This window comes from Macrobrachium nipponense, chromosome 42, assembly GCF_015104395.2.
Source record: "Macrobrachium nipponense isolate FS-2020 chromosome 42, ASM1510439v2, whole genome shotgun sequence".
Lineage (NCBI taxonomy): Eukaryota > Metazoa > Arthropoda > Malacostraca > Decapoda > Palaemonidae > Macrobrachium > Macrobrachium nipponense.
In genome coordinates, this window is record NC_061103.1 from 27,260,866 (window position 1) to 27,275,418 (window position 14,553).

General features: G+C 35.0%; 1 long non-coding RNA gene across 2 annotated transcripts in view; it reads right to left on the reverse strand.

Moving 5' to 3' along the window:
• The window catches only part of LOC135213029 (uncharacterized), a 106,857-nt gene extending 96,091 nt beyond the window's left edge, over positions 1-10,766 (reverse strand). For both annotated transcript variants that reach the window (XR_010314063.1, XR_010314062.1), the window contains exon 1: positions 10,645-10,766. This is a non-coding gene — a long non-coding RNA (uncharacterized LOC135213029). The remainder of the gene's footprint in view (positions 1-10,644) is intronic.
• Positions 10,767-14,553: the final 3,787 nt, after the last annotated feature.

The following is a 14,553-nucleotide window of genomic DNA, read 5'->3' on the forward strand; positions in this document are numbered from 1 at the left end:
CATGAGGATTTTTTCTATTATTTAATTATTATTTATTATTATTATTATTATTATTATTATTATTATTTGGGGAAAACTTTCTATAACGAGAGTATATAATGTTTTTTTAAATTATAGACCCCTTAGAACATTATTATTACTATTATTATTATTCAGGGAACATACCATAGCGGGGGGGGGAGGTAGAGATCAGAAAAGTCGGATTTCACAAGGACAAAATCCATACTATGATTACCATTATCATCACTATCAATGAGGTTCACTACACTTGGTTATACTAGAACAAAATGTGTATGGCTTGCACAAGCAAATTAAAATTCGTGTCACTTAACGGTTAACAACGTCCCGAAAGAGAGTGTATGTGAGGGTTGGTGTTTTAAACATTGATAAGACACTCTCATAAAAAAAAAATTCCATTCATTGAAAAACTGCAGCTTATAATACAATAACAACAATAAAATTCTATATTTGGTCGCCAAGATAGCACATTAATAAATTCAAAGCTTGATTGTCAAACAGAGGGTCATTTTAATTATTTTATTCATTCCCCAAAACTCAAGATACCAGTTCTGGACGCAAGACATAATAACGATAAAATCATAGCACATATATATTGAAAAGCCGCAACCACGAGCAAAATGAATGATTGAGTTATACAAATGTTTAGCCTAATCTTTGAAGAAACAAGGATTTGTAGTTACTCCTCACTAAAGACAATAAAATCAAAAAGTATATGACTAAGGCGAACATTGCAAATTTACTTCGATCAGCCGACCGAAATTCTTTGTTAAGTAGGAATCTTATCGTATGAAGTGTACGCTAATTCCGCACAAAACGATCATTCTACTCCTTGAGCGCAACCAGTGCAACCGATTCATTTCTAAGCACATATTCAAAATGATAGGAGCACTCTGGTCGTATAAGTATTATAGAAACTTGAGAAAAACATGCCCTTACAAGGCTAGAGAGAGTCCTGTCAAGAAACCGAGATCATTCTTAAAACTCATCAGCATTGCTTCATTGATATGACGTCGCAACTGGATAAATTAACAAACTCTAGAGAACTTTACGGGAATGAGGCGTCCCTTACTGCTCTCATTGAAAGACCAAAGTCCAAAGCCCTGATTTACAAATTTTGCTTTGCTTTAATTTTTACGATGGAATATATCTGTCTTTTAACTAAGTTATACCTGACAAGCTTCTCCTGTTCTTGAGAAACGCACTGAAGCATAAGACGAGTTTCTTTGTTATTCAAACAATATTCCATAGAGACTAACATTCTTTAGTATTCCCCAGCAGAAAAGGCTCTGCTTTCATCTAAGCCGGGTTTTAAAATTGTATACTCATTACGCAAGTATATGTCAAAAAACGTCAATCATCTCTTTATACATAGCCTTAATTAGTCACCTTCGCTTTATAGACGAAAATACGCACATAAGAAAAAGTATTGATGTTTGCAGGGAAACTTACACAGACGTGAAGTACTTCAGAATACATGAAAACTTGAGGGAACATGAAACATGACTAAACTCAACGCCTATACGCCCAGTAGCACACATTAAATTTACTTTCGCCGAAAGGGATGAATGTCTTAAAAGCGAGGATTACGTAACCAGTTACATTGCCCACCACAAGAGCAAAAATTGAGTACCCTAATCTCGTATCAAATGCCTTTTTTTTTTTTTTTTTTTTTTTCTTACAAGATTCTCGTGACCAAAAGGCCGAGGAAATTATATTTCTGAAAACGTCGAGAGAGAACTCGGAAGGTAAAAAGTCAAGATCTCGGCAATTTTCTTCTCATCAACCCTGGAAAAATATCTTAGTGGAAATTCTAGGGAATAATGAAAGGTAGCCTTTTGAAAGAAACACAGCTACAAAAGTAATCATAAAAATTAATTAAGATAGCCAACTTCGTGGAAGATGTTTTGAAAATAGGGAATGACAACAATAAACTAATCCAAAACAGGCAAAGACAGATAAGAAAATAAAGACTATAAAGAGAAGTTCACGTCAAAATGAGCTCAACACTTCTGTGCTTCATAGAAACTTTCCCAAACACAGTGAGACATGATTTTATTTAGACCTTTATCATTAGTTCCTTGAGAAAAATGTAAAAAATTAAGTGACCACTGCTACACAGTAAAATCTTCCCACCAATCACTGCCTGTATCCACTAGGTTACTCTTTCAGTCAATAAATCTGTTTACCTTGCTCTACCTTAAATTAGGTCAAGAGTAAGACCCCAAGCAAAGCCTTGGTCTTTAATAGCAAGGTTAGCCTTTAAGCCTCACCAGGTAAGTATAAGAGTCCATAATTAATCGGGATACTCTTGAATATATGTTTATTCACTAAAAAAAAGAGAGTCCTAAGAACTTCCAGTCCTTACTAACCTCTATTTATTTATGTATCTATCAGTTTAGTGCACAAGAGAAAATGGTTGTAATAAATGAGCTCACTAAGCGAGGAACGTAAACTGAACATTCTGTCAAGGTCTGAGATCCTTCATCTTCCCTGAGAGACGAACATTAGTTTTGACAACAAAATAATAATCGTTCCCTATACCATTTTAATTCGCAAATCTGGATATTTTCACGAATTGTACAAAAAACAAGAATTGTAAGGAAAATAAGGGGCTACAATTTTTACAGGAAAGAATTATGTATAGGGGTCTCGTGTGAGATATTACATTAAATTTACCGTTACAATTAGAGCAGTTTTCATGGTAAAACCGATTGACGAACAACAAATCAATACCATTAAGACAATTAAAGCACTCAAGTGAAGGGTCACGTTCCCCAGCTTCTTGAGATGTAGGTCTGACTGTTTGTGTTCCTGAAGTTATCAAGAGTTCACATAAGTCAAATATCACAAACGTATTACTCCACCCTAATATCGATAATGTGATAGACCATGTCTGGTGTGACAATTACAAATGGCTTGGGACACGGGGTTTGTAGCCACATATCCTACACTGGTGCTGTAAAACCAGAGAACAACTACAGTATTAAATAGTGGAGTGGTGAATGTCTGCGTATGTAGTGCGCAGGAAGATACTTATTATATTCAAGGTATATTAAATGTGGTATAAGAGAGAAAGCTGGATGTGTTGGTACGAAGGTGAAAGAGCACTGGTTACATGAATGAAAAAAGGGGGATGGGAAGGACAAAAAAATTTTTCTGGGGTAGCTGAAACATGCAGAGCTAGAGAAGGGTGGGGTAAAATTTGAGCTGTCAGGGACTCTGAATATGCAGAGAGTCGACTGCATGAGGTTAAAAAACTCAACAGATTAGCAACCTTAATGCAAAACACTCGGTTTGTGTGTTTGTTTGTATGGTGCTTTTACGTTGCATGGAACCAGTGGTTATTCAGCAATGGGACCAACGGCTTTACGTGACTTCCGAACCACGTCGACAGTGCACTTCTATCACCAGAAAATACACATCTCTCACTCCTCAATGGAATGGCCGAGAATCGAACCCGCGACCACCGAGGTGGAACGCAAACACCATATCAACCACGCCACTGAGGCGCTAAAAACTGGAAGAAAACTCCTCGAACCTTTTTCTCCCTCAAGGAGAAAAAGGAATTGAAGATATTCGAATACTAAAGATTTTGTTAAAATACGAAGTGCGCCTACACATCTGGCTTTATCTCCTTTAAAATATCAAATATATGTTTCCTCCTCTGTGCTACATCCATCCCGGTATCTACATCAATAGAGGATACGTGGCAACAAACCCCATGTCCAAGCCATCTGTGATTATCAAATCGTGCACAGCAGCAAAGGAAACCATTACCACTCTTTCCCTAAATAAAATGATGATATAGTCTAAATAATTATGCAAGAGCATTACATCTATACATAATATATATTGTCCATTATTGACATAACTTGTTCAAGTTCCTTGATTTCTTAATGGTAAAAATGGTACGATAAAATTACGTAAAGGTAACACTGATGGTTAGTTTTGGCACCAAGTTACAAAAGAAAACAATATCCTGTATAATAAATGAAACTCATCTCCAGTGCATGCATGTGAAGTACATTTAAATTCTGCCGTTTTAAGCAAACTGCGACAAATGACAACTATTGAGTTTTAAAATAACAACAAAATGAATACCCTAGCATGAAAAATTTACTTTACCTCACCTAGTCAGATAAATATCAGCAAGTACATACGCTAAAGTGTGGGACGAGTATCGCTCTGTATGTTTCTTATAAGCCACAGTTCTAAAGATCCAAATACTGCATGCCTAACAGTTCTCCTACATAATTTCCTATGTAGAAAATGAGATCACGAATATCATTGCAATTCTGCAAGAGACACTGAGCGTACACACGCACAAGAACTCTTTACAACATTCCCTCAGTAATGCATACAATTTCATCTACTATCGACTTTCAGTCTTATCCTCAGTTCTGACTGACAAAATATTGTCTAAATTACCGGGTTGCGGACAACTTATTTCTTGTGACTAAGTATCAATCAAGCTGCCACCAGTGACATAAACCAAAACGAATGAATAGCCTTCCCTAATAATAATAATTCTTCAAAAGATGGCATCAATAACAAAGACCACATCCACGAAAGAATGTCCGAGAATAGCTATGGCAATGTTTCTTCTCTCCGTGTACATGTATGTCAAACTCCGTCAAGTTGGCTGTTAACAACTGAGTCACGTTTTATAATCCAACTCTGGAAGAATGTCTGATGCGTCAGGAAAGTTTTGACAATTTGAAAGACGAGTAAGTCTCGCGAAGGAGAGATAAAGAGGAGGCGGCCAAGAAGTAGACATGCTGAGGAAATTACATTTTCTTCGGAGTTATAGATTATGCAAGAGGAGCCGAGATGGCATCTCTCGAGGATAGGCTGGCATGTAAACACAGCTCATCTACGACTTACACATACTACCACATACACCGTGTGTATTGACACATGAACAAAATGGGAATTAAACTTAATTAGAACATAAGAATCATGCGAGATAGTGAAACACAGAAGGCTACGTGTCTACCAATACGGCGTCAATACCCTAATGTTGTGACGCCAGTTTTAGCAACCATAAATAAATCAATTAGTCTACCTACCAATCAAATTTTTTTTAACACAAGAAAACAAAAACATATGGGTCCAAGTGCTACAAATCACTTAAAACTATAAGGTCACGAATTCGAGAAATCGCGTCATACAGTTACCAAATGGTCAAATTACCAAGCAACTAAACATTAAATATGAAAGATTTAAGAGATGAAAATTGTGTTCATTTAATCGGGGTCAGACAAGCAAAACTCCCCCCTCCCCCTATCCACCAACACCTCTCCTCCCTGACCAAACCCTGGCAAGCAGGCGTTTCTCCCACCTACAATTTACACCATAATTATTCTCACCTAATATTCCCTACAAAGCTTCATTATCTATGACATATTACTTCACACTTTGGAAAAGAAAATTACCATAACTGACTATGGAATACGAACTTTACAGAAATAATCCTGGAAACCTCATAAAATGAAGAAAATGATAATGACGACGTAATTCTATTCACATTTCGCCTTCAGCGTGAATCATGTTCATGTTTTACCTAATTACGACGTTCACTGCGGCAACATTTTAATCGTAAAATACCGCACATGAAAATATGAGCAAAGTTTTTACATAAGTTCGAAGATATTACAGAATGGTTATTGCCTGCCATTTGCACAAGTACGAAGTAATGGCAAGAGGACACTCATACGCGATATATATATATATATATATATATATATATATATATATATATATATATATATATATATATATATATATATACACTCATACGCGATATATATATATATATATATATATATATATATATATATATATATATATATATATATATATATATATATATATATATATATATATATATGCAAAAGATATAAGTATTTTTCATCGGATCCTATTGTGCTTATGTTGGGCAAAGTGTGTCTGGTAATCAGTGACAGTACAGAGTTTCAATAGGGGGATGAAGATCAATTAGACAGATGATATCATATGAAAAAACCCCACCAAGAGAAAAAGATGTTCAGTCGAAGAGAATAAATACACTACTAACCGATATTCCTTCTTTCCAAAAGGACCTGCAGAAGCCAACAAAAACCTCTTAGGGAACTGAAAATCAGAACACAGAAATTGTAACCAAACGCTTAATAAAGCTGCGAATCGTGACTATCTTTCATGTTGGTTTATTCTCTACCAAAGAAAGTATTAACAAGCCTCGTCTCTAGCTTTGTAGCCATTTTCCCCGTCACTATTCATCACCAGTGGTTAATTGTAAACTATCTATACTATACAGCAGGCACTCATTTAATATGTAGCCCTTTATTCCAATACTGTTATGTAACCATCTTTCGATAATTCCTTATTTTTATTTTTCACTTCAGTTAAACCTCTGGCAAGATCTACCTAGTTCACACTTTCACACCTTTTTTACACTAGCTCGTCAACATTTTACAATTCAAAGACGCGGCAGACGAAAATGGATGATCGTAGGATGAGATAACGTGCCTCAAATTACGAAAGACAAGGAAGGGACCAAAAATATCTAGAAGAATATTGGAATGTCACTGGAAGCCAAGGTGAAAATGAAAGAGATGGTTACGAGGCTAAATCTCATTTACAATAAGAAAAAAAAAAAGCAAAAACGAGCATGTGTTGAATGAATTGTCTACTTATTACTTCACATGGCATAAAAAATATTATCAAGGTAAAACAATGTGATAGTCTGTCATGTGGAAAGAATGGAGGATTCTTAAGTATTAGGAGACCCAGTAAGTGCCGTACAGATACGGAAAAGAAACTTTGAAATCCCAAAACGATATATATTACTAATTCACATATACTATATAGCAGTGTTAACAAGCAAGTTCCGACATTTCCCCCTTTTTGTTTTTCAAAAGCTAAAAACAATAAACACAAACCATTTAGTATATATCAAGGAAACGCAATTAATACTAATTGGAATGTATACATCAGCCATCAGCGTGTAATTACGTTAATGTATATGCTGACGTATTTGCACATAAAATCAGGTTCATGGTGCGTGGATTAGCTGAAAATTTTCTGCGGTTAGATCATACTAATCCATTTACGTATTTTTATAAAATATTGGTTTCATTAATTTAATGAAACATTTCGTGTGGACTACATAAAATATGATGGCTAATTCTTTTGTAATTAACGACAATGTAGGCAATGGATTCGCAGACTTTTACATACGTACACTTTAAATACATACATACATATACACACAGACGCGCGCGCACGCACACACACACACAACACACACACACACATACATATATATATATATATACATATATTATATATAATATATAAATATATATATATATATATATATATATAATATATATATATATATATATATATATATATATATATATATATGATAATGCGCACATAAACACACTAGCACACACACTCACAATTTATTTATGTGTAGTATATATATATATATACCTATATAATATATAATAGTATATATATATATATATATATATATATATATACAGACAAACCTAAAGCTGCCTGGGAAATCTCTGAATGACAACCGACAAACTCTCACTCTCTCTCTCTGTTAAGATAGCTGGTTCAGTTACAATGCCCTGCCTGGCCCCCATCCCTTCCTATCAGAGGTGAACTTGGACTTGAAGGGCATTGAAAGTGTCTCTATTCATCCTAGCAACTTCGAAAACTACGGATTAGACTCAAATATCTGTAATTTATTACATTTTATTTTTCACCCCTTCTCACCCGCCTTTCCTATCTGGGCTGAACTTTACAGGGTACAAGGAGTTTAAAATATTGATGTCGGTGACCTCGAAAATTTTGAATTAGATACTAATATTTATAGTTTTCAGTTACTTTTACATGTCATCACCTTCCGAACCCCACTTTCCTATTATGGCTGAACTTAGACTTAAAGGGCATTGGAAGTGCCATTATCAAGCTCAGCAACCTCAAAAACTATGGATTAGACTCTAATATCTGAATTTTTTGGTTAGTTCTACATGTTACCACCTTCCCACCCTTTTTCAGGCCCCCTTCATATTGGGGCTAAATATGAACTTAAAGTTCTTCGGGATTGTCGCTATTCATCTCAACAACCTCAAAAACTATGGATTAGACACGAATATGTCATTTTCGGTTATTTTTGCTTCTCAGCAACTACCCACCCCCTTCTCACCCACTCCTATGGGGCGCTGAACTTTGGTTTAAAGGACACCAGGGGTGTCACTACTCATGTCAGTGACCTCAAACGCTATTGGTTAGACACTTAATATCTGTCATTTTCAGTTATTTTTATGTCATCCCCTTCCCACCAACCCCCCCTTCCATCAGGGCTGAACTTGGACTTGAAGGGCATCAGGAGGGTCACTATTCTTATCAGCAGCCTTGAAAAATATGGATTAGACACCAGTATCTGTCGTTTGTGGTTTTTTTTACATTTACCCCTTCATACCCCATTCTCATCCCCTTCCTATCAGGGCTGAACTTGGACTTGAAGGGCATTGGGAGTGTTATTATTCATTTCAGCAACCTTGAAAACTATGGATTAGACACTAATATCTGTTGTTTTCGATTATTTTTACATGTCACTCTAGTTGGGCTACAGCTTGAAAACTACCTTGCAGTAATGCAATTAGCACCAAGGAACCATGTTTCAAATTTGAAACAAATCGGCCTAAAAATAAGAAAGTTATATGGGGGGTGGGGGTTAGAAGTAATAACTTTTTAGGGGGGAATTATATATGTTTTTAAGAAAATCTAATTAGCCTATGTTCACACCCAATGTTAGGTTAACCTCTGTGACAAATTTCATACTGATCTGTTGATCGGAGTAGACATTCACTTGGAACATACATTCACACAAACAAATGCATTTTCCCATGTATATAAAAGATATTTATATATACGTAAGTATTTACACACCAATGATAATACAAGTTACTATTGTAAGAATACTTTTGTTGCTTTGGCTCTTCAGTTAACTGGCTATGATCATGTATTACATTAAATTTCATTTACACAAACAATCTTTATGAGTCAGATGAGCTCACAAAAAACTTAATTACAAAGTGTGATAACACACACAACACACACACATATATATATTATATATATATATATATATATATATATATATATATATATATATATATATAAAACGCATATACCTACATAGGTATGTATGTATGTAAGCATGTGTGAGCGTGTAGGTGGATTGGAAGTTTGGACGGGAGGGGGGTTGCTGTTTCCGAGTTGGAATTGGATACCATCGACAGCTAAGGTCAAGAGAGAGTCATGAGACTGATAACCTCTTCCCTACAGATTTACTAGTTACCGGAACGCTCCTCCCGTCTGGCGCCAACTCCTCTAAAAGAAAAAAACCTTGGAATATATATTAGGATATATATTATATATATATAATATATATATATATATATATATATATGTATCTATATCTTAATATAATTAATATATATTATATATAAATATATATGAACTATATTAATTTAAACTAATTATATATATCTATATATAAATATACATACTGGTGTATATATATATTATATATGTATTTATATAAATACAGTATACACACAAAATATAAACATACATATCTATAAAATATTCAATTATTCATTTACTTTCTACGTGAGTTATGTCTTAATTTCATAGAAAATGGTGAGGCGTTGAGGTTTATTACCTAATCGTATCCCTATCACTTGACTACTGTACATTAAATAAAGTGGCCTAGGCTTTCTGGCTGAGGAAATGGGATACAAATCTGCAATTTTGTATTGTGTGGACTCATAAAACAAAATGTATATTAACTATGAAGATACATATTTCAAGACTTCATAACACATGATTCTCTAGAGTCTATTAGGGCAATAGATATGTAAGCCTAAAGGATAGCAGCAGCAGCCTAGGCTAGCCATGAACTGAAACTTGCATCCTTATCACTGACACAAAGCAGATCTATAAATAGTCTAAAAATTATGCACACAACAGAGATAAATGAGTTTCCAGAACACAGTATATAGTAGTAGGGAACAGGCTTGGCTTTGCCAAATCCAGGTAAGGATGGGTTTAGGTTAGGCAAGAGCCATTAGAATGTAGTCTAATAAATAAATTTTTAATGCTATTGTCTCTTCTTACGTTTACCGTGAACCCGTCGCCATGTACTCTGATATCGATAAAAATGGTTATGATAATAGCGTAAATCGATTATAAATACTGACATGTAAGCTATAAACTGTTCGTTCTTCCCGTTTTGTCGAGTTGTTAGCCTACCTTCCGGTAACATTACGTTTCCCTCGTGGTTGCAAGAATTTGATTTTAAACTCGTCCTTTTCGGGAATCCAACACGACACAGGAACCTTTCTACACAATACACTGTGAGGAGTTGACCAGGTATGCATAACACCTTACAATTTACATAAAATACATGTAGCAACGCTGTTAATGTCGGAATACTAGTACTACCTAGGTATTGTCTGATCGCCGATGTGCAACTCCAACATAAATTGGTTATGCGGCCAATAAAACTCCCAATAAATAGTTGTATGCACTTACCGAATCTATGTTTTCCACTAAATTATAGCAGTTGCAATGAAATCACAAATCACAGCCGCTGAGAAATACATAACGGCCAATATTATGCACACGAATCACCCAGCCATAACCATCACCGATACGCCGCGTTGTTGCACAAGACACGGAGGTAGGAGGTACATTTTATGAAAGTACTTATGTGAAATCGCAAATATGTGAGAAATTGTACATGTATTTGGTTTGTTTTATTGACTGATACGAGTTTAAAAAGAAACTTTTCGCATCAAAATGTTAATAAAGACGATATTATTAGCATATTATTGATGAAAGTACTTCTTAATCTGATTTCTTTTCATCGGGCCAGATTGAAATCTCGAAAGATGTATGCCCCGAAAATCCCTACTGTTCACATGTTACTTTGAGATATTCAAGTATGTTATTCACATTTTCAACAAGTTAAAGTGCTTTATAAATGATGAATAACGATATATTTACATTGAATTCTTTGATATTAAACAACAGCGGCGTTTGTTCAGGTTTTAACAGAATATAGAGGCCAAAATTAGTCTGTCAGACCGTTTCAAATGACAACTCTTTTGCATTGATATGGTACACAGCTGAGCTGACCCAAAATTAAGTCTTCTTGAAATGCTTGCAAATGTATTCCGATTAGAGCTTACAGCCGAGTAGTTAAGTGAGTGTGATTTGAGTTTAGATATGCTTTAGTTTGTGGTTGAGTGCCATAACTACTTGGCACACCCGGTAATTACGGTCTGATTAAACAAAATTTATAGCCTAGCCGTGTTCAGAGCATTGCAAGTCATGATACTTTGCTTGCACTCTTAGTGTATACTGTATATACGTTGACGGTAAACGCGTGTATTCTGAGTAATGATTCAAATAAACGTTATTGAATACATTATTTTTTCCAGTGCAGCAGTTTCAAACATTTGGTTAAATCTACTTACTTTTATTATTTGTATGTCTTAGGAAACAATAAAATATGTGAAGCGCCAAGTTGTAATCCGGTAACGAAAATGAGGGAATTTCGCAATAGGCTATCATGAGGTTTCAATATTTACTATATATACGATGGAATATATGGAAACATCCAATCATACGTATTTCAGTCTTTGGCCGGAAGTTTCAGACCATAAGCATTCTGGACAACCTATTATCATCCTTATCCTTGCCATATGTCTACTGAAAAACAGCGCATCCTTTTTTTTTCTTCTTTTTTTCACTTTCCCAGAAACCGAATAGTTTCTTCTCATTAATTCTTTATACACACAGCAGAACATCTCAGATCGTTAATTCCTCCATGAATTCGGGCTTGAAAGCTGCTATCCCTTGCTATAAAATCTCTTGAGCTCATTACTGCAGTGTACCCACATTCTTGGACCATATTTGTTTAGGAAGTAGGTCAGTACTTCCTTCTCTCCTTCACTAAGTAAAGGCAGAATAATTGAGCCCTTCGCCTCTCTCTCTCGCCTCATTACTGCAGTGTAACCGAACAATTACCACCACCTGGACCCCATACTTTGTTTATAGCGAGGGCTGTACTTTTTCTCACCTTCATGTACACAGGCAGAATTACCACATGTGGCTTCTCTCCTCTCTCTCTCTCTCTCTCTCGGACACCACCACTTCTCTCTTCCTCTCCTCTATCTCTCAGTATTCCTTGCAGTTAGATGTATGCACACCTTGCAAAGTGTATATATATATATATATATATATATATATATATATATATATATATATATATATATATATTATATATATATATATATATATATATATATATATATATATATATATATATATATATATATATATCTTGAAAAGCAATGAACTAAACCTAAAGCAATAAACTTGAACTAAAAAGCAATAAACTGTTAGACACTTGGCTAAGGATGGTTTGGGCGGGTTCATTTTAGATTAGTAAACGCATCTGAATTCGACGGATACATGTATGCATGAGAGGGGATAATTAGGCTTTCACCTTTCTCCATAGTAAAGTGACAAACGTTACCATCGCTGTTTCTCAACCATGCACCAACGGTTCGAATCCCACAGGTGACAAAGCACTTGTCAATCATAATTGCCTTTGGGTGTAAGTTATTCCAGAGCACAGTGAATCGGTTATTCAACGATATTTGTAAATTTATAGTTGTGATATATATGAGTTATGCCAGAGAAAACGTTTTGAGTCACTACACCTCATTAAATTTATCCAAAAGATAAATTACATGCAACCATCATTACATGTATGCAAATGAACGAGGTAATACTATATTCCATAGCCAAATACATCTCCCCCATTAAATATATGTACGTAGAGTAAAGGGGAATACATTTAGGGAAAATCTCATGCATCTTGGATAAATATGAGCTTCTGGGTAATGATTTACACACATTATCATATATTCTGACCAGGCAAGGAAGCTGCTGCAGACACTGGTACTACTACTCGCGTCTTGCCCACTGCCTCTTCAGAAGTCTGTGCTCTCAACTTTCATCCTAATAATTAATAACGCCTGGCTTCTACGTCATTCATCAGCTCCATTCTTCATCCTGAGCCCTTTTACCACATGAGTGCTAATTATCACTCTCTCTCTCTCTCTCTCTCTCTCTCTCTCTCTCTCTCTCTCTCTCTCTCTCTTGTAGAGTGAATGACGTATCCTCTGTCTACCTTATTTGTATGTATTTCTGAATCGGCAAGAACTGCTAGAAGTGGGTGCTTGTTCATCTATACTGAAATAATTTTAACCTCGTTTCACTGCGACAAAAACTGAAAACATATCCCTTGTGCAGGTCAATGTTGATTGCTTATTCCATGCTACGATAAATGAAACGGCAGAACGCATTAAATTTCCTGTTCATACAAACAATGTGAAGAAAATAGATCACATCATTTTGTTGAAGACTGAGAACTATTTCAGGATGCGGAATACCATTTGCTCGTCATTCACACTAGTCTGTCAGTCTGAAATAGCACGGAAACCCAAAACAAAAATATGACTAGTTCTTTCACAGATGCCTCAGTCTCTAAGTCAGAACCTGAGGTTAACCTATAGGATTTCATGTTCAAGCTGCATAGTCATTAGCTGAAAGTTTTTAAAAGTCAAGCAATTACGTCCCATTTTAGCTCTGCAAAGTTTTTAAAAGTCAAGCAATTACGTCCCATTTTATATACTTTGAGAGGTTGAACTTATGTCTCATGACAGGCTTCGAAATGATTCTGAATGGAAGTTTGTAAGAATATTTAATTTCTTTAAAAAAAAAAAAAAAAGATAAATAAATAAATAAGCCCAATTCTAAGATATGCAAGTAAATTGCATCAACTCAGGTATCCGGTCTTGCTTTACATGCCACGTAAGACTTTCTGAAAACTGCAATTTGACGGTATAAGATGGCAGGAGTTACGATTACAAGACGGCAGATGAGATGGGGCAATATTTTGCGTTATGTAAAGTAGCAAAATCTGTGATAAAAGTAAGCACAAAAGTGAAATGTCTTGATATAAGTTTTTTGACGACTTATGTGAATATGAGAACGCTATAAGACTAAACAAGAAGTGTAGGATAAGCATAAAGCCACAGCATAAAAAATTATGTTCTTATGATGAAACCTATGTTTTATATTAACTTGAAGACAAGAATATTACTCATTTCTTTTTAAAATTTGTTTTTACCTAGGGCGAACTAAGCAACCTTTGTCACTTTAACAATTGTAAAATGAAGAAATAGGCAATATTGTGGAAAAGTAAACAATTTTAAAATTAAGAAATAGGTAATATTGTGAAAAAATTAATAAGTTTTTACCGGAAAAAATAAAAGCGTAAGTAGCACGTACAACGTTCAGTACTTTTGGAATAATTCTGAGCTACTGGGAAAGTTTTGCGTTCTATTTCTCATTACTGTAATCCAT